The sequence below is a fragment of the Nilaparvata lugens genome, chromosome 2 (genome assembly GCF_014356525.2).
Source record: "Nilaparvata lugens isolate BPH chromosome 2, ASM1435652v1, whole genome shotgun sequence".
Classification (NCBI taxonomy): Eukaryota; Metazoa; Arthropoda; class Insecta; order Hemiptera; family Delphacidae; genus Nilaparvata; species Nilaparvata lugens.
In genome coordinates, this window is record NC_052505.1 from 46,659,847 (window position 1) to 46,680,153 (window position 20,307).

The following is a 20,307-nucleotide window of genomic DNA, read 5'->3' on the forward strand; positions in this document are numbered from 1 at the left end:
TGATTAGCAGCTGCATTGAAGATAACTATGTGACCAGCTTTATTATTGTAGGATCCACTTTTCAATATACATGTTCGAAAATACGCTCGTTTAGATAAAAATCCCAAATCTGTTGACAATTTGTTATAAGGGACCATTATTAGTAGTGCAGCAATTCCAAAATTCATATCATCATAAGTTTGTTGAGGAGGGAAAATGTGAAGATTAAGGGTGTGTCAGCGTGCAAAGAGAATTAATTAAATCGAATGAGGAAAGCCGTTAGGTGCAGGTGATAGGTGTTATGGTCGTTTGGCCAGCGCCGAGTTTAATATGTATTAAAACAAGGTGCTTATTAACAGGAGCGCTGAGGCTGATAGCGCTGTGATAAATGTACGCGAGTCATCTAGTAATTGGTCAACGGAGAAAGGGGGTCCCCTGGAACACCTCCCATCCCCAAAGGAGGTCTCTGGTCTAGCAATTGCAACAGGGTTGCTACCTCTGCAAGCTACTCTGTTATTGTCTCTTATTGTCGGTTTCTCTCAGACTCTCTCAATCACACTTTCTCTCATGATTACTGTGATTCTCACAGCTCCCATGTCCATTACACTCACACACACACTCCATCTAATTTTCTCAGGTTCTGTGTTCCAGGCTGGGAGGATTTGTGAAGTCACATCTCCTTTGGATACACTTTCTCTTTCGCCTCTTACCCCACACATCTCTCTACTATCATCACTATAACTGCCCCTCTCAAACCTCTTACACGAATCCATTCTATAATATCAAGCAAGTAATGCTGATCGTGGCTATAGGAAACAATATAATTTGTCAATAATTTATAGCGTTCCTCCTGTATTTACGAATTCATAGGCCAAAGCCTAGGTGCAGTCTCACATAATAATTCTTCCTTTTTTGAATCTTCCCCTTCAGTATTCTACAATTATTATTGAACTTCATCCATTATTACCACATTTATTTGTTCAATTACATCACTACAAGCCTTTTATACATTCCATCTAACATTTTATAATAACATCAATAAACAAACTTTTCAAAACTCACCGATAGAAACTATTGCTTTCAATCTCCTTCTAAACTTTTTGACCGCACAATTCCATTTATCTATCCATTGGGTCTTGACAATTTTTCTTATGCATTTTTCCCTATTATTTCTTAATTTCGCGTTCTCTTCATCATTTCACTCTCCACTACTTTTTTTCTCTTCTCTATTCACTATTCCTTTTTCTTTTTCGTTCATTTTCATTCTATATATCTTTCAGGCTCTATTCCTTGTACTTGTGTAATTTATATCAGATTGTTGAGATTTCTATCTTTCCATCTTCTCATCTTATACCCAGTCAAGAGGAAGAAGAAAATTTGACCTAGTCTCTTCTCCCCTCCTCTTCTTCTGTTTTCATTCTCTCCGTCTAATTCTTCTCATTTCTCAATCTATTCTTTCTGACTGCTATACCTGTATAGAGATGACATTTATTCACACATCAAGAAGATCTGTTGTTCTTATTTGTACCATATAATACTAAGATTTTCATTCTCCTCGTCTGACTGTAAGGCTAAAGTTGCATGTTGGGACGCGACGCGACGTGACCTGAGTCTTCTGGATGAGTTAATATTTGAACGAGAGTTCCTACTTTTGACTTACTCCTCAGGGCCAAAGTCGTTTCCGTCTGTTTGACTTACAAATATAACTTTAGAAAGAATCAAATATCAGCTTCAAATTTTAAACACGTATTCTTCGAACCTTTTTACAGGTCAAGTTCGTTGAACAACAAAATTGACTCACTCCTTCGTCCTTTTTCAGGATATAAAAATAAAATTGAAAGTGCATAAGTAAAATTTTTGTAATTTATAATTTAGTCAGCTGAAATTCAATGCATCCTATTACTGTAATTTCTCCATTCACTTATAAAAGCTGATGCTATTTGGGAGTTACGGTGGCATAGGTGTAGAGGTGCCGTCCCAAGGTCTACGGATAGAGTGAGGCGGGGTTGCGAGATAGGGACAGAGGTTCTGAGGTGTATCAGGCAGCTCATCTGGCTGTCTCATAAACTGGCCGCAGCAGAAACAGCAAGCAGCAGTGTGGTGGTGGTGGTTTAGTGGGACGTGGGATACTCGGGTCGCCACCGTCGACTACATAAAGCGAATAAGACGCCATTAATCAAGACGCGTGGTGTGAGATGCTGACGTTTCCCAGCCACCGGCGACAATGCCCCCTGCCTCACCTCCGCGTCATCGAAACAGTCGAAATTGGTTTACCAACTCTAATGCTTGGACCAGTCAAGAACCATGTATTTGAATTTTGAAAGGAATCCACAATATTTGAGGAACAGTCGACTACAAGGTGGCGGTGGTATGTAATCGCTCAGATTAGATAAACTACATTCACCTGCTGCTGTACATAATTTGGACGGGTAGCAACGTAAGCCGGCTCCGCTGAATGTAATTTAATTCATTCAAAATATGGGAATCTGGTTGATCAGATCTCATGTAAAGACTGTTATGCTCTTTCATCTTTCATAATACTGTACACACATTAGTGGAAGAGTCTACAGATGAGTTTATCTCATCTGAACAATTGGATACCAGCGCGACCACGTAGTCAACCGCCTCCTAAATTATTGTGGAATTCTTTCTAAATTGATATGCGTTGGAATGTATGGCTTTTGACTGGTTCAACGAGTCAAATAATTAGAATTAGTGAACCAATTTCGATTGATAAACTTTTGGAATTAGCCATACACTTGCCTCTAGCTAAAGTGGACATTATTCTTAACAATAATAAAACCATGGAATGGTTCAGTTTTTTCAAATCCTCACAATATTTGTGTATTTGTTCTTTTACTCACTACATCTTTTACTTCATCTATTCAATCACTCATCACAAATATTCATCTAGTATCTAGTCAGGAGAGAGAAAGATAGTCATGGAAAAATAGTTTTTTAATGCTATTCATGTCAATAAAATCGGTGTAAGTAACCTCCACTTTCGCTCATATGTGATGCAGCTAGGTATTTCAAAAAACATTTTGTCATAACAAAATGTATAAGTCGTTACAGATATTTATGATTGTATGACATATTTTATTTTCAAAGTTCAGCTCAGAGCTTTTGGGAAATATTTCATTAATCAATCAATTTTATTAATCAATTCTGATGTATATAGAGATTTCTTCAATGTCAGATATTATTTGAAGATCATTAATAGAAGGAGAAAAAGAAAAACAGTTTAGTTGGCATTAAAAGATAAAGTAATTATCAAAATACTCTTTCAAACTGGGCAGTTCCTTATTTGACTCAAGTACAGGTTACAGCGCGACTGATCTTCGGATGGAAGGGAGTAGCAACAATTCAAGCTTGAAGTTTGTGAACTATGAAGTTTCAAACAGATTTCGTAACTGATACTGATTCGAGAAACGTTAACGATCATGTCTGTAACAGCTTGGCTCATGGTGCTTGCTGGATTCCATGAATTTGGAATTTCGATACTTTGATCTGAATATTCAACTTAAGTCAGATTAGTTTTATTGTGCGTGCTTCTCCCTTACTCATTAATGCAATTATCGTGAATGGAATAATGATACCTTTGTAAACGGATTGTGATCCCTACAGTGAGAGTGCTTGGAAGGAGAGCATAGCTTCTGAGAATCTGAAATAATTGTAATTAGGAAACTTGATTCGATCGAGTTTAAAGAAAATACCTGATAGTAGAAATATTTGGATTAGAGATGATATTGCATTTTGAATTTGTTTTCCCTTGTTGTAAGCTATCAACAGACTGAGTTGGCAAACTATTCTCTTTCTCTAAGACTGAGTATGATAAGGGTAATCAATTGAAGAAGGAATTTGAAAAGAAATATTTTTCAATATATTGAGGAACTACTTACTTTGAAAATTGGATGACTATAGAGAACTCTGGTGGATTCATGACCTAATGATAGGTATTATATCAGGGATTTTATTGGAAATTGTAGTGAGGATGTGTAGTGGGATTTGTAATGGTAGGCTCCAATAGGAATGTTCTATCAAAACCAAGCGTGAATCTTAGTTATATTTATGATGTGATTTGATTGTAGAGAAAATGAAGGAATCCAACCCAAAAATGAATTTCCATCAAGGTTTCAAGCTTACTATTCGACTCCCAGATGTGTTTGATGTATGCTTCATTCACACAGTTCTCGTACTTTTTGTCGATGATCGATTCAAGTTTGAAGGAAAACTGAATCACGAATCAGTACCAACGAAGCGTAGGGAACTTTTCTGTGATTTGCATAATGTATTGTGCGTTCGTATATCATTACATTTGCCATATCACAGCCACTTTCCTCACCAACATTATTCGAGGAACTTTCACTTTGGGATTTCTGAATGCTCACATTGGTTTCATAGAAATTAATTATTCTATAATAGATTGCAGAGAGCATAAATTCATTCTTAGTAATGAATTGTGCAAATCACTGCCACAGAGGAATATAATGACCGATTGATTCAGTTATTCAATAGTGTCATATTTTTATGTATCATGAAGTTATTCGAATAAAACGATGAGAACAAAATCAACTTCAACTTTGAAAATACAACTTTACAAAAAATTTGTTTTAATAATAAATGTTTAAATGTTTAAATGTTTAAATGTTTGAATGTTTAAATGTTTAAATGTTTGAATGTTTAAATGTTTAAATGTTTGAATGTTTGAATGTTTAAATGTTTGAATGTTTGAATGTTTAAATGTTTAAATGTTTAAATGTTTAAATGTTTAAATGTTTGAATGTTTAAATGTTTAAATGTTTAAATGTTTAAATGTTTAAATGTTTGAATGTTTAAATGTTAAATGTTTAAATGTTAAATGTTTAAATGTTTGAATGTTTAAATGTTTAAATGTTTAAATGTTTAAATGTTAAATGTTTAATGTTTAAATGTTTAAATGTTTAAATGTTTAAATGTTTAAATGTTTAATGTTTAAATGTTTAAATGTTTAATGTTTAAATGTTTAAATGTTTAAATGTTTAAATGTTTAAATGTTTAAATGTTTAATGTTTAAATGTTTAAATGTTTAAATGTTAAATGTTAAATGTTTAAATGTTTAAATGTTTAAATGTTTAAATGTTTAAATGTTTAAATGTTTAAATGTTTAATGTTTAAATGTTTAATGTTTAAATGTTTAAATGTTTAAATGTTTAAATGTTTAAATGTTAAATGTTAAATGTTTAAATGTTTAAATGTTTAAATGTTTAAATGTTTAAATGTTTAATGTTTAAATGTTAAATGTTTAAATGTTAAATGTTTAAATGTTGAATGTTTAAATGTTTAAATGTTTAAATGTTTAAATGTTCAAATGTTTAAATGTTTAAATGTTTAAATGTTTAAATGTTTAAATGTTTAAATGTTTAAATGTTTAAATGTTTAAATGTTTAAATGTTAAATGTTTAAATGTTTAAATGTTTAAATGTTTAATGTTCAAATGTTTAAATGTTTAAATGTTTAAATGTTAATGTTTAAATGTTTAATGTTTAATGTTTAAATGTTTAAATGTTTAAATGTTTAAATGTTAAATGTTTAAATGTTTAATGTTTAAATGTTTAATGTTTAAATGTTAAATGTTTAAATGTTTAAATGTTTAAATGTTTAAATGTTTAAATGTTCAAATGTTAAATGTTTAAATGTTTAATGTTTGAATGTTTAAATGTTTAAATGTTTAAATGTTAAATGTTTAAATGTTTAAATGTTTAAATGTTTAAATGTTTAAATGTTTAAATGTTTAAATGTTTAAATGTTTAAATGTTCAAATGTTTAAATGTTTAAATGTTCTGACGTTATTTTTCATTAATAACGATTTGCCTGGCTTGGCTGCAATCGGTAAAGCATGAGTGCAAAAATATATAAGTCTGGTTGTAGTTTTTTAGAAAACAACTTCAATGTAATCCTTATAGGCTTGCTCAGGAGCTCCTGCAGTTTATTGCTCTTGGACAATTTATAGAAATCTTTAGAATGTATTATTTCCAGAGATTTAATTAACAATGCAATATATTGCTTTGTAAACCAGCTTATTCTATTAATGTTAAAATCGGATGGTAACTTTCTTAATAATTCAATACTAATAATTTGATAAATAGATATGAGATTTGTCATGCATGGTATTGGGGAATAAAATAGAGGATACACCATAAAAAATTTGATACATATATTGTACGAATAAATATTAAAAGTCAGATAAATATGGAAATATATAGAGCAACAAACACTCACAATAAATACAATAATAAATATATCAAAATAAAATATCACAGATTGGTACACTACTTTTTTGCTCTTTAGCACGGAATGTTACCATGTGTTTTCTTAATTCATTGATAATATGCATTGATTTGTATGCAGCTCAGGTATCGACTTGCTGTTGCTTGTCGATTTAGAAAATCTCACTTATCTCACATATTTTCTTGCCAAAAATCATAAAATAATAAATTGATAAATCATAGATTATAAATATATCAATTTCTATAGGCTTCAGTATATTTCTCAATAATATATATATAGGGCATAAGGTTCGGCCTCTGATGGAAGTAGATAAATCAATTTATCCAGTGAACAAGAGCTACATTATATTATCATTACAAATTGTTAAATAGAATCAATGATTGAGTGAGTGTTTGTATCACAAGATTAAAATTTAATATTCCTTTAATTTGTGTACCTTTGGATATGTAAATTGACATACTCTTATTTAATAAAATATATTTCTTATACCTTCTTAAGACTTGCGCAAGTTTTATAATAATTTTTAATATTTGTAACCATTCCGACGAGCTAGCTTCTTATATTTGTTTCACTCGAAGCGAGGGTCTTGTGCTCTACAGATTTTAGTGTTGTTCCATAGTGGTGTCTGGCAGGCAAGTGGGCAGGTTCTACTCTTATTTATACAATTTTCGTTTCCAACTTACAAATTTACATAAATTTAAATAATTCGCTACTACTCCATTTAAAGGTTCAAATAGTCCATGCCAATCTACTAAATTATTACCTATATCTTAGGTATGATGTTTTATATTTTCTTGGACCATATCCAATACATAAACTGAATAGTAATAATAGTAATAATAATAATAGCAGAAGAGAGGAGAGGAGAGGAGAGAGAGAGAGAGAGAGAGAGAGAGAGAGAGAGCTTGAAGTTAAAAATTGACAAAAGAACTAATATTCAATTAATATAGAGCATGATTCAATAAAGGCATTCAAAGACGAGTTGAAGAGATTGATATCACGAGATACTGTGTTGAAGAGTCTCATGGATCGATTGATGGGTGAGTTATAATCCTGCAACGTTCGAGATCTTGGTATAAAAAACGAAAAATACCTCCCACAAGAAACAGTCGGCACATAGAAGCCCAATCTTTCCAGGTGAAAAGGATGCTGCATAAGACCATTAACTACTTTACATAAATGTAAGATTGCTTGGAGATCACGTCTGGACTTTAATGTTGGAATTTTGAACATGATTCTGTGTTGTGATGTGGGATATGCAAAATAGGGATAGTGGCCAAAATTTTTAGAATACAGGTAGCGAAGGAATTTATTTTGAACTTTTTCAAGAGAATCAGAATATTTAGCATGATAAGGATCCCAAATAATTGAGGCATACTCCAATCCACTCCTTACCAACGACTTGTACAGAGATATATTATAGTATCTTAATTACTGAAGTGTTTGCAAGTTCTAATAACAAAGCCCAACAGTCGTTTAGAAACATTTAAAATGTGTTCAATATGAGAGATGAATCTGAAATCACTTTGAAAATAGACTCCTAAATCCTTACACGATATTTTGATTGGGAGAGCAGAACCATTCATCATGTAAGAGAAATTAAAAGGAAGATTTTGTCTTGAAAATATCATTATGTGTGATTTATTAACATTAATTTTTAAACCATTCACAGATCTCCATGTGGCAATCTCATTAATATCCTCTTGTAATGTTTCACAATCATTTACACCGGTAATAGTTTTATACAGGGTGATTCATAATTATGGTAAAATAATTTAATACGTGATAGTAGAGGTGAAAATAAGAAAAAAAGTTCCTATATATCCATAAACGCTTAATTAGCGAGCCCTGTATAGCTCGATAAAGATTTCGCCCGGAATTCAGTTCCTCTGGTGAAATACACCGATGCTGAATTGTTTGGGGACTAGTTAACTTAGTTAAAAAGTTAACTAGTTTTTGAAAAACTTATGGTGGATTCTTATAGAAAAATGTTTGAAAAATTGAATAAAACTAGTCCGGAAGCTGCAGTGTGAGTAGTTTTCCAGAAAAAAGTTGAAATATGCAAAACATCTAAGTAGAAAAACACAGACTTCTAAGTTTGATGCCCAATAACTTTCTTTAATGACCAGAACACAAATAATTTTTCTCAATACAAATTGAAGAGAATTTGATTCTGAAAAGAATCATGTAAGCTGTGTAAACTCAATTTGAATAAAAGTTCAATAAAATGTATTCTTATGTAGTACATTACACCACAAAAATTTGCTGTTTCATGAGGAGAGAACTAATAACTCATAGGTTGTAGCTGATTACAAATAAAATATTCGGTTTTTTATTGAGAGTTTTATTTTTATATGGAAGTAACATATCTAAATGACATTGAACTTATACCAAAAGATTAAATACTATGTCCAAAGTGACCTCCGTTGTTCTTAATGCATATGTTCAGACGTCTTCTCATGGATTGTAGGACCCGTTCAAATATTTCAGGAGTCTGCTTTATCATTTCTATTCCATTCAAAATCCTTAATCGGAGTTCTTCAATGATATCAATCGGAGTATTGTAAACTAAGGTTTTCAAGTGTTCTCAATATAAAAATTCAAAGGATTTAAGTGTGGTGACCTAGCTGGCCATGGTACTGGCCCACATCGGTCTATCCATTGATTTGGAAAGCTATGATTCAGGTGTTCACGAACAGCAACACTGAAGTGTGCTGGAGCTCCATCTTGCATGAACCAAATGTTTTGGTGCAACTGAAGAGGTACATCTTCAAGTAAGATAAATAGCTCCTCTCTCAAAAAGTTTAATTGGATTATGCCATTAAACCTGCGAGGAAGCTCGAACAGAAGTAGATAATCTCCTATGATTCCTGCCCAAATGTTTTCTGAAAACTGATGTTGTGGACGATTAGGATTGATGGCATGAGGAATCTCATCTGCCCAAATATGTTGGTTGTGGACGCTAACGACAGCTGTTCTTGTAAAGTGTGCCCCGTCAGTAAATAGAACGGTTGTTAAAAAGTGTGGGTTAACAAGTTTTTCTAAAAACCATCCGCAAATGCCAGCACGGGGAATACAGTCTTGTGGCAATAGAGTATGAACTTTCTGGAGGTGGTATGGATGTTATTGTTGCTCTTTCAGTATCCTCCAAATAATAGATTGATTGACATGAAACTGCACTGACAATTCACTCCTGCTCTTCTCTGGATGTTCATAAATTTCATGAAGCTCTCTCGATACAAACGTCTTGCTTCAGTACTACAGTATTACAGTGTCCCATCCCATAAATTAAATGCATGTCAGCTGATTCGGAGTATGAATAACGTCTGAAATTACCTGCCATTTTTCAAAAATCTAACACTTAACACAAAAGCAAAGTGAAATGGCTACAAATAACTGGTTAATAGATTAAACAAAATACACAGCGCGGCTACAGTAAGCCTATCTTACAGTTTGTTGTTTTGTTCAACAGTGAGCGAAAATATTTCTGAAAATAATTTTCAGCTGATAATTATTTCTTTCAAATATTTTCTCATTAAGAACAAAATGAATAAGCTGTTTGGGAACAGCTGTTATTTGAATGCATGTTTCATTTGCAATCAGCTACAACCTATAAGAGTTATCAGTTCTCTCATAAGATTGCAAATTTTTCTGGTCAAAATGAACTACATAAGAATACATTTTATTATAAAAAAATTATTCGTTTACGCCTAATCAATATAAATCTATGATTATGGAAATCAGAATGTCTCCGCTTCCTTGCCATTCTGTTCTTAAGTTTAATTTCCTTAATTATTTCCCCTTTGAACCATAAGGGATAACCTTGCCTTTTTACAGGATTCCTTCTAGGTACGCAACAATCAATGACAGAGAATAAAGTATTATAGAAATGATTTACAGCCTCATCAACATCTGTCATACAATAGAGAGAGGACCAATCGATATCATTCAAAATAATGAACAAGTTTAAATAGTCAGCTCTTTTATAGTTATAAATAAGGTTATTAGAAGAATAATTGGAATTACGGTTTAAATTGAGATACGGTATGATAATGTTAGTTCTAGAGCAGGATGATGAGCATCCTCAAAAACCAAAGGTGATGCATCCCGCTGGACACTCAAATCAATGTTGCTAAGTACCAGATCCAAAGTACGGTTGTTTACATTTAGAATATTATTCTTGAGCTCTAAGTTGAACAATGTTGAAAAATTATTTAGTCTACTTGCATGTAAGGAACCAGTAAATAAGTTGTAATCAGCCGAGTTAGTCTCATCATACCTATCTTCTAATTTCCCTTTTAAGAGAAATGTTCTGCTGCTTCCTTACAACAACTGGAAGCATGACAAATAATTGAAAACTTGACAGTCTGAAAACTTTATGTAATGAAATCTTCAAGAATTTGAAATAGGTCTATAACCAGCCTCGGTTGAGCAAGAATCTATATGCAGAATTTCAAGTTAATCAGTCCAGTAGTTCAGACGTGATGATGCGTCAAATATAATTTTCCTATACTTTACACCTGTATACGTGTATAATCCAGTTATTCCCTTTATTATAGTATAGAAGATGATAGATGGATGGATGATCATTGCTAGTTCACTAAAAGATAGAATAATTTGAGTAGTTTCCCTTTCAGAGGGAGTTTTGACAACCCACAAAATTCATTTTTCATTTGAAGATATAACGAAAAGGTGCATATGACCTAATTTTTTTGCTCATCTTGCCAAAATAAATAAATAGGTGAATAAATATCCCTCATTCCAATATTAGAATTTTCGAATGAATGTAGAGTGAGTCAGTCATTCCATCAGGGCTCGAATAATTTTGGAATTTCAATTCAATAAAAATGGAAGAAAATAATTTCCTCATGTAAATATCAACACATTTATTCAAAGACATATTATAAACTGCATGCGTTTTCATATTGCCGCATTCATATACAGCATTGATGAAACTATAGACGTTTATTCAGCATTTTGTCTCAAGAAACTGTTCTAGCTGAAATAGTTATTTTTGCAACTAGTGCACAAAGTGACAGTTTGCTGCACCGAAAGAAACGTTTACGCCCGAGCCGTAGGCGAGGGCAGAATGGCTTCTTGAGTGCAGCAGAGGAACTTTGCGCACGTATTTCACATTTAATTTTTCCTACAGTTACCATTGAATATGAGAAGTGGTTGATTGAATGATTATGGGTGAAATGATGGCTGAAATCCATCAAATCTTTGTGTGTGTGTGATGCTGTTATTAATAGCAACTTTAATTCATTTAAAAATTTAATAATCCAATTGGAGTTGAAAATTCTCAGCCAAAGTTCTCATTTTTATCCATTCAAGATTCAGAAAAAATACAGATGGAACAAAAACTTCACATTCAAAATACACGCCAACAGCTTGTTGACTGAACCGAGATGCAAGATGGCTGAACACAACAAGATGGCTGAACCGACAAGCGCGCGACCTAGCGGGAAGAATCGTACCTAAGTTTGTTTCAACCAGCTAAAAATTACTGAAACACGATTCAGAAATTTAGACTTTTGCTCAAATTAACGAGAAAAATGCTCAAAGTAAACTGAAAAATATTTATAAAAATAACATAGACAACAGAGAATATTTATTGTAGTATTGTTATGTTTTTTATCATTTTTATTTATATGAATATCAAACAGTAATCATTTAACCTCAAAAATCGAAATTTATAATGTATATTTGCTACTTTTCTCATTTCATGGAGTTGAAATAATAATTATCAATAGAAAAGAACTATTATTTATTATTTAATGATGAGAATTCGTAAATGATGATTATTTAATTATGATTTAGATGAACATTATTCTTGTTTTGGATTTCTAGATTGGGATTTTATCATAAAAGTAGGGTAGCCATTGAAATGATTCTATCTAAATCTAACCACAGTCATTTTTACCAACTTAATGTTTGTTTTCGTGCACTAATCCTCCTTATAACCCACCAACTATTTTGTGTTGCCATGTTGCAAATCTGGAGTGCAGAAAAATTTTTTTCGCGCCCCACTTGGATGTAATGAGCTGATTGATTGAGCTAATTGAGCTCATTGGCCGAAAATGATTGTTTTCTGTCCAGGCTGGTAAAAGTTTTATGGCCCTAGGGCTGTAAAATAACCTTGAAGTCAGCTGATTCTGATTTGATGTGAACGTGTTTACAAAATGGTTTATGAAACGGAATCAGTTTATGCTTCTAGAATTGAATAAGTATTCTGCAATAAGATACTATCATTTCATTTAGATGGATAAAATACAGATAAGATATATTATAAACTATTCAAATTCGATTTTCAGAATAGGATAGAACTTCTAACCTAAACTTCCAAAGTCAACGACAACAAGCATTGTTGACGTTGACATTCAGATTGGCCAAATTTCAAGTGTGCTAAAACAGCTGATCAAAAAACTTTTCATTATTTGTGTTTATTATTCAAGAATCAAAACATTTATAATAATATCATCTTATTGTCATTTGGAAGAATAAAGAGTACAAACTCAACCTCTTACATAATTGAACATAATCTTTTAGGTTATTTAGACAAATCAGAATAAAAAATAAAAATACTTGGACAATATTTCCTGATATTCAGATTACCTCAGATTTGCTAGAGCTATGACCTTCCTGTTTTGCTTTTGGAAGTGCCTTATAAACAATTATTCTCATATTTATATTGTTTATTTTTCTGTGTGGCGAAAAATAACGTTCTCACCATGGGCAAAAATGTTTTTCCGGCTCTCAATCTTTTCTAGTCCTCGGCCTACGGCCTCGGACTTGAAAACCGATTTCGAGCCCGAAAAGTCTCATTTTCGACCCTAGGTGCGAAATATACTATTCCCGCACTAGAGCGGAAAAGCGAATCTTTGCGTTCTGTAATCAGTGCAGGAATCATCACTTTTCAAGGTAACTGTAGGAGATAGTACATTTCGCACCTAGGGCCGAAAATGAGACTTTTCTGGCTCGAAATCGGTTTTCAAGTCCGAGGCCGTAGGCCGAGGACTAGAAAAGATTGAGAGCCGGTAAAACATTTTTGCCCATGATGAGAACGTAATTTTTCGCCACACAGAAAAATAAACAATATATATATGAGAATAATAATTATTCTCATTGTCTATTATAAGCACTTCCGAAAGCAAAAGTGGAAGGTCATAGCTCTAGCAAATCTGAGATAATCTGAATATCAAGAAATTGTCCAAGTATTTTTATTTTTTATTCTGATTTGTCTAAATAACCTAAAAGATTATGTTCAATTATGTAAGAGGTTGAGTTTATACTTTCTATTCTTCCAAATGACAATAAGATGATATTATTATAAATGTTTTAATTATTGAATGATAAACACAAATAATGAAAAGTTTTTGATCAGCTGTTTTAGCACACTTGAAATTCGGCCAATCTGATGTGATCTGAATGTCAATGGAAGTTTAGGTTAGAAGTTCTATCCTTCTATGAAAATCGAATTATTTGAATAGTTTATAATATATATCTTATCTGTATTTTATTCATTCAAATAAAATGATAGTATATTATTACAGAATACTTTATTGAATTCTAGAAGCATAAAATGATTCCGTTTATCCACCATGTTCCGTGATAACGCTTTACTAGGAGGTTTGAGGTTAGATTCTATTATACTCTGAAAATTGAATTTGAATAGTTTATAATATCTCATTTGTATTTCATTCATCCAAATAAAATGATAGTATCTTATTGCAAAAACTTTATTCAATTCTAGAAGCATAAACTGATTCCGTTCCATAAACTATTTTGTAAACACGTTCACATCAAATCAGAATCAGCTGACTTCAAGGTTATTTTACAGCCCTAGGGCCGTAAAAATTTTACCGGCCTGGTCAGAAAACAATCACTTTCGGCCTCCATATGACGCACGTAAACCAGCTCATTACATCCAAGTGGGGCGAAAAATTAATAATCCATACCATGTGTATGCATTTCATTGCATCACGAAAACGAAGTTTCAAAACTATGTTTTTTCTAAACAGATGTTTTTGAGATAATTTCTTTGATGCAGCTGATTCACATTCACCATATTATTATACAGAGTTTGTGAAAATGAAAATATTTATTAATTATCAGTACAATACTATTATTTTATCAATGATAAAAATATTATCATTATTATTATTAAAAATATTTATCAAATATCAAAACAATATTATTGAGGTAAAGTGGTATCAGGTAAAAAGCAATAATAGAAACAGATTTTCCTTTTTTAATTTCGACCATATGATTTGGTAATTTTTTTATTTTGTTATTGAATGGTATGTACCATTAATGAAATGTGAGCATTAATTCTGAAAAATCTAGATGGAAAATCGAAATTTGGGCTTCCAGGTGCACGATATTGAAATTTTTAGAATCTATGTGCAAAATTTGGAGATCTAAATTATTCCCGTTTTTCCGGTATGCAATCCACAAGTTGACATGTTTTGATGCGAACACACGAACAAACACAACCCAACTCTCTCTTATTATATAGATTATAGATTTCACTCATGAATATACTGTAGTAAGTATATTTCACTATTTGGGGTATACTGAATAGTTCACGGCTTCAAGCTTTATAGTTATATGTTCATTCTCATTTTGTAAAGACTGGTAAAATTACAATGCAAATGGCTGGAACAATAATATATGAGAATTTTCAAATTTATCGTCAAGAACTATTGTGGTTTCGATGTTCTCATGAGCACAACAAAACGATTGTGCTCGTAACAATTTTGTAAACAGAGATGGTATGCCATCTTGTTCGAAAATTAACTCATTTTTCAAGTTGAGAAACTCCAAATGCTGCACTTGATCAACATGAATCTCTATAGTGGGAGAATCTGTTATTTTTATCGAGAGACTAATTTATTTTGTTGGAGAACTGAATCCGAGGAGTCAGATTCGGTCATAACAAAATGGCGAAAAGGATTCAAACTTAGGAGCGATTCAATCCAATTATACTGTGGTCCATGATGTAACCTGTTTTCTAATCCAGACCAGAGCATAATATTTTCATCCGCTGATCTGTGAAATTTGTGGCTGAGTGGATGAGAGACAATTTGCTACCGGCGTGTTTTTGTGGCGCTCTGCTCATGAATTACTAAGTATTATTGATTTAGATGGCTGACCCAGATAATTACGAGAGAAAATCTTATTTTCCGCCACGGAAAACTGAATTCTATCGAATTGGACTGCAGCTTGGTGTACGAAAATAGACAAGAAAATATTGGCTATTCAAATTAGCAGCGCGCAAATGAATGGAGTTGTAGTTTGCTCTACTTGAACAATGAATTAATGTCATACTATGAATGAATTGATTGTTCCCCGCTCATGAACAACCAGCTATGATTAATAGATCAAATAGTCATTACCATCTTATCATAATATTTCTACAAACTTGAAACTACTATGATGGTAGAAGATATTATTATTATCATTGGATACAACAGTTTTAATATTTAATACTTTAATACACTTAGCTTCATCTGAAAGTACCCTAATCTGTACCCTCACCCTTTATCTATACCCTTATTATCTTATAAGGGTATAGATAATCTTATTATCTTTATCTTATCCTTCATCTATACCCTTATTGATGGTTCTAGTCTTATCAGGATATCCACTACATTTTTGTATTCTTCGAAACTATCCGTTGTGAGGAATAATTGGAATGAAACAAAATATTGTTCAAGAAAATGATATTAAATGTAACTTTCACATGAACTCTTCAAAATCGTTTTTATACGCTTTATAGGATTTGGTTTTAGTATCAATCGATAAGTAAAGTAGATAGACAGATAATGGGAGGGGCGCTGAAATTCTGATATTTCATAATTTTTCGGGCTGAAAACTCTTATAAATTGCATTCTCAATGTGATTGGAAATCGTAATGAGGAATCAATTGCGAGGCTTTTTTGTGGTCAGTACGCATAAAAATATCACTCGACACTTGGCAACAGAAAATTTCAATTTAAAATTAGTTCAGATTGCATCCGATGTTGTCTATTGAGCTGGGGGACTGGTGTCTTCAATGGTCTTTTTGTCATAATCATCATGGTCCTCCATAGGGAGGATTTCTTTTTACTGTTCGATATTCAACACATTCCCATATATTATTTTCTCATCGCCTGATATCCAGATAGTCTGCTGAAAAGAAATAGGCCAAGTGGAATATAGCCTACCAAATGAAATCCGAACCATATTTTTGTTCCTCTATCGATTTCACACTGCGATGGTTATCATGTTATTTTTTCACAAGAAGTGTGACAGCTTGGTCTCTGATTTCTTATTCCAAACCACGCTTCCGGTTCATCGACGAACAATCCACAAATAATGTAAAGAAGCAACAATATAGAACAGTGGTCTCATTATATCAGACAAAAAAAATGCCAGTTATGAAAATGTGGAATGATATATTTGAAGAGGTAACCAATCATACATTTATGTAATTAATCATAAACACATACACATAGCTATGTATAATAATTATACACACACATATATATATATATATATATATATATATATATATATATATATATATATATATATATATATATATATATATATATATATATATATATAAATTTAAATTGATAGTAGCGAGCAGCAATATCGATAAGATAATGAGATATGCCAGCCAGCTATTACTTCGATTCATGCAGCTTTAATATAATAAAAATTCATTTCAATACCTTATTATAGCTGTCAATGTATGTCAAGTTATATTTTTAATTATTATTATATACTCTCTCTCGGAAAGGTGTTCTGCAAATTATCCCTCTACCTCCATGTTCATTATTTAGTCCTCTTACATTGAGAGTTCTCTCTTTTGCAATTGAGGGTGCTTACCCCCCACCACCATAACTTAGGGGAAGTATTGGCCTACGGCGTTATCTGCTAGAGTAACGGGACTCTCTCCCGGCAACTGAAAAGGAGCTCGGCCTGTGTTTTCGTCACTCTTCTCCTAGACTTCTCAGGACTCGCAATCGTAAAAGTGTGCGGATAATCGAAGTGAATAAACGGTTTAGTGAATACGCGTGTGAAAGAAGGCTGGCGGACAGAAGACTAATGCTCTACTGGAGGATTGCTGTCCGGGGACGAATGCTTGAAAAAAATCGGTGAGTCCATTCCGATTTATCGAATTGAAGACCCTTAGGTCAATCTCAAATTCTCACAAAATGGCGGCCCGCGATCATGGACTTTAGGAGGGGGCTCACTGTGAATAATATTATCAATGAAAAATAATTTCGAGTTGAAAAAGCCTTCAGTATTTTCTTAGTAAATTTTCCATTTAGAAATACTATCAGCATATTAATTTATCACGATTCAGTATTAATTTAGATTAATTAAAGATTAAGTTACCTGAGATAGAATTCACAATTCAAAAATTATTGAATTTATTAGAATGATTTATAGAGCACACCTTACCGAGAGAGAAGTCGCCTTTGGGATAAATGTGGTGGGCTATTTATGTACGGTAGTAGTCATATGTAATTTGAACAAGAAATGATTGTATTCTAAGAAATAATTGTATTATGATATCATTTAGCAGAACTCTACAATTAATAAATTATTAAGCTACCACAGGCCATGTTCTACAAAAGCCTGCAATAAATAAAGATTTTATAAACGTTCATAAATTTTAATAATCATATTGAATTAGAATTGAAATTTTAAGAAAGATTATATTCACCTTTCATGAATTTCATAGTTCTGTGATAAGACAGGAATGATCATCGCAGGCTTTACATGCAAAGGCATGCAATATGATGACGATAAGTGAAGGTGATTTAAAGGATTTATGAAGGGCATACTGAACTCAATTGCGATAAGCCTACTATAAAGTTATAAATATTAGGAACAAACATCATATAAATTATTATTGTTTTTATTGATTTGAGTTATATGAAGAATTTTTATTTTAGAGAACTTGATAAATAATTCACTTCAATATTATAAAACCGTTACTAAATAAATTACCTTTATACCTAATTATTTATTTCATGTTGCCCTATATTGCAGGCTAAAGTAGGCTAATATTAAACTTATTAATGCTCACGTTATTTATATATAATAACAATACATATAATCAGTAGGCTAGTGATAGTAATTTTTCATTGAACATAATATAACATTATACTGATTACCTTTATAATAAATCACTACATGACTTGTGTGTACACCAACAATTTTCAAAGTTATTTATTCAAGTGAAAGAAATACGGCAATCAGGATAATATTTCTGATAGTAATGTTATTGGCTCACAAATAAATTACCTATTTATTATCCAAAGTAACAATATTCTTCTGGTTAATATTATAATATATGATATTATAACGATTGCTAAGTGTCTCGATTTGAATGCTTCAACATTTCCAAAATTATTATTTGAACGAACAAGTGGTATATTAGATTAATATAATACCTATATCTATAATTCCTTGTTATGGGGTGTTCTACTGATATTATCGAAATTTATGGTAACACTTTATAGAATGATCTACTAGGTTCACTATCTTGTTTAGAGCATATTACCAGTCTAATTTTTTCTTTTAGTGCACGAATGTTATAAATTGAGGTAATATTTATTCATGCAACATTGTATTGGAAGTTCAATTATCTGGTATTATATTGTTGCATGAAAGATACTACGACATGCTTGAAATATTGGAGTAGCCAATCATTTACAAATAAAGTTTTTTTTTCTCAATGGTAATTATATGAGCATATATGAATGCAGATAGTAATCATCTGGGTTCGCTTTATTGTTTCAACGTTTATTGTTATATCATTTTATAAAATACTATTTTATAAATAATAAAAACTTCTCGCGTTTCATGTGGACGGAAAAATCTCTGGGCGTTGACTATTTTACTTACTTATGCCTATAATTAATACGCATTAACCGCGATTTCTGCCTATTTTCATCGTGCGCTCTAGCAATTAATAATTATAGTAATTAATTTACTCAACCTAAAGTCATTGCATCTTCAGAAACAAGTTTGTTGTGTTCTTCACGTTTTGGCTTGTAAAGAAAAATATGGCAGACGGATCGACTACCGATTTCAGCTCGGCCGAAGACCAGTCACCCGGCGGCGAACACCCACGATCCAATAGTCTGACGTCCGAGGCGTTTTCGCAGGATGTACTGCATCACATGTCATCCACACAATTGAATGCGACAGATACAATGCAGGAAAGAACGTCGCCCACCAGAGTCACGGCCGAAACTCCACAGGGGGACGTCATGCAACAGGTCGCGCCAGCTCAGCCCAGCAGTGCAGCTGATGGAAACCCGCCTCTCCTAGACAAAACTAACGAACTAAGAAAGCAACTCTACCGCACACTACCTTCACCGGAGATGGCAGATAGCATGTTAAATTTTATCAAAGAAATGGGCGAGGAGCCCAAATCAAAAAAATCTGGAAAGGAATCTAATACATACAAGTGATACAAGAAGCTCATACAAACATGAATTCAAGACTGGATAGAATGCAGGAGAGTTTTAAATCGCAAATGCTCAACCATACCAAAGGTTTGAGGAAGGAGATGAAGGAAAAAAACAGAAATCAAGAAATACACAGACCAACAGACCGAATTGACTCGAGCAGAGATGGGAGCACAAATTTCCGAACAAAACAACAAATTTACTGCTCTCACAAGCGCCGTAGAGGTTAGATTGAATACCACCTTGGCTGATCATAATCTAGGGGTAGATTCAAAGCTTAAGGAAATAGAGCTAAAACAGATCGATACTACAAAAAAGGTCGATAGAATCGAAGAAGAAGTTCAGTTGTTGAAAAACAATAATTCGATCCTATCTTCCAGTTCAGAACTTAGCTCACAAGTAACTCTGGCAGAGGCTGAGCTTAGCGAAATCAAGAATAGCTTAGCTAGCATGGCTAGCGCGCCAGAAACTTGAGTCAAATTTTGAACTCTATACAAAATTTTGATAATTCCTATGGTACCATTCTACCCCGTGCTTTCACCAAACACCTATTGATGGTCAACGACATGTACAATGTTAA

The 20,307-nt window shown here is 32.5% G+C and overlaps 1 protein-coding gene across 4 annotated transcripts in view; it reads left to right on the forward strand.

Annotated features, from left to right (window-relative positions):
* Positions 1-20,307, forward strand: part of LOC111052995 (neural cell adhesion molecule 1) — a 522,721-nt gene that overhangs the window by 20,852 nt on the left and 481,562 nt on the right. The window lies entirely within an intron of this gene.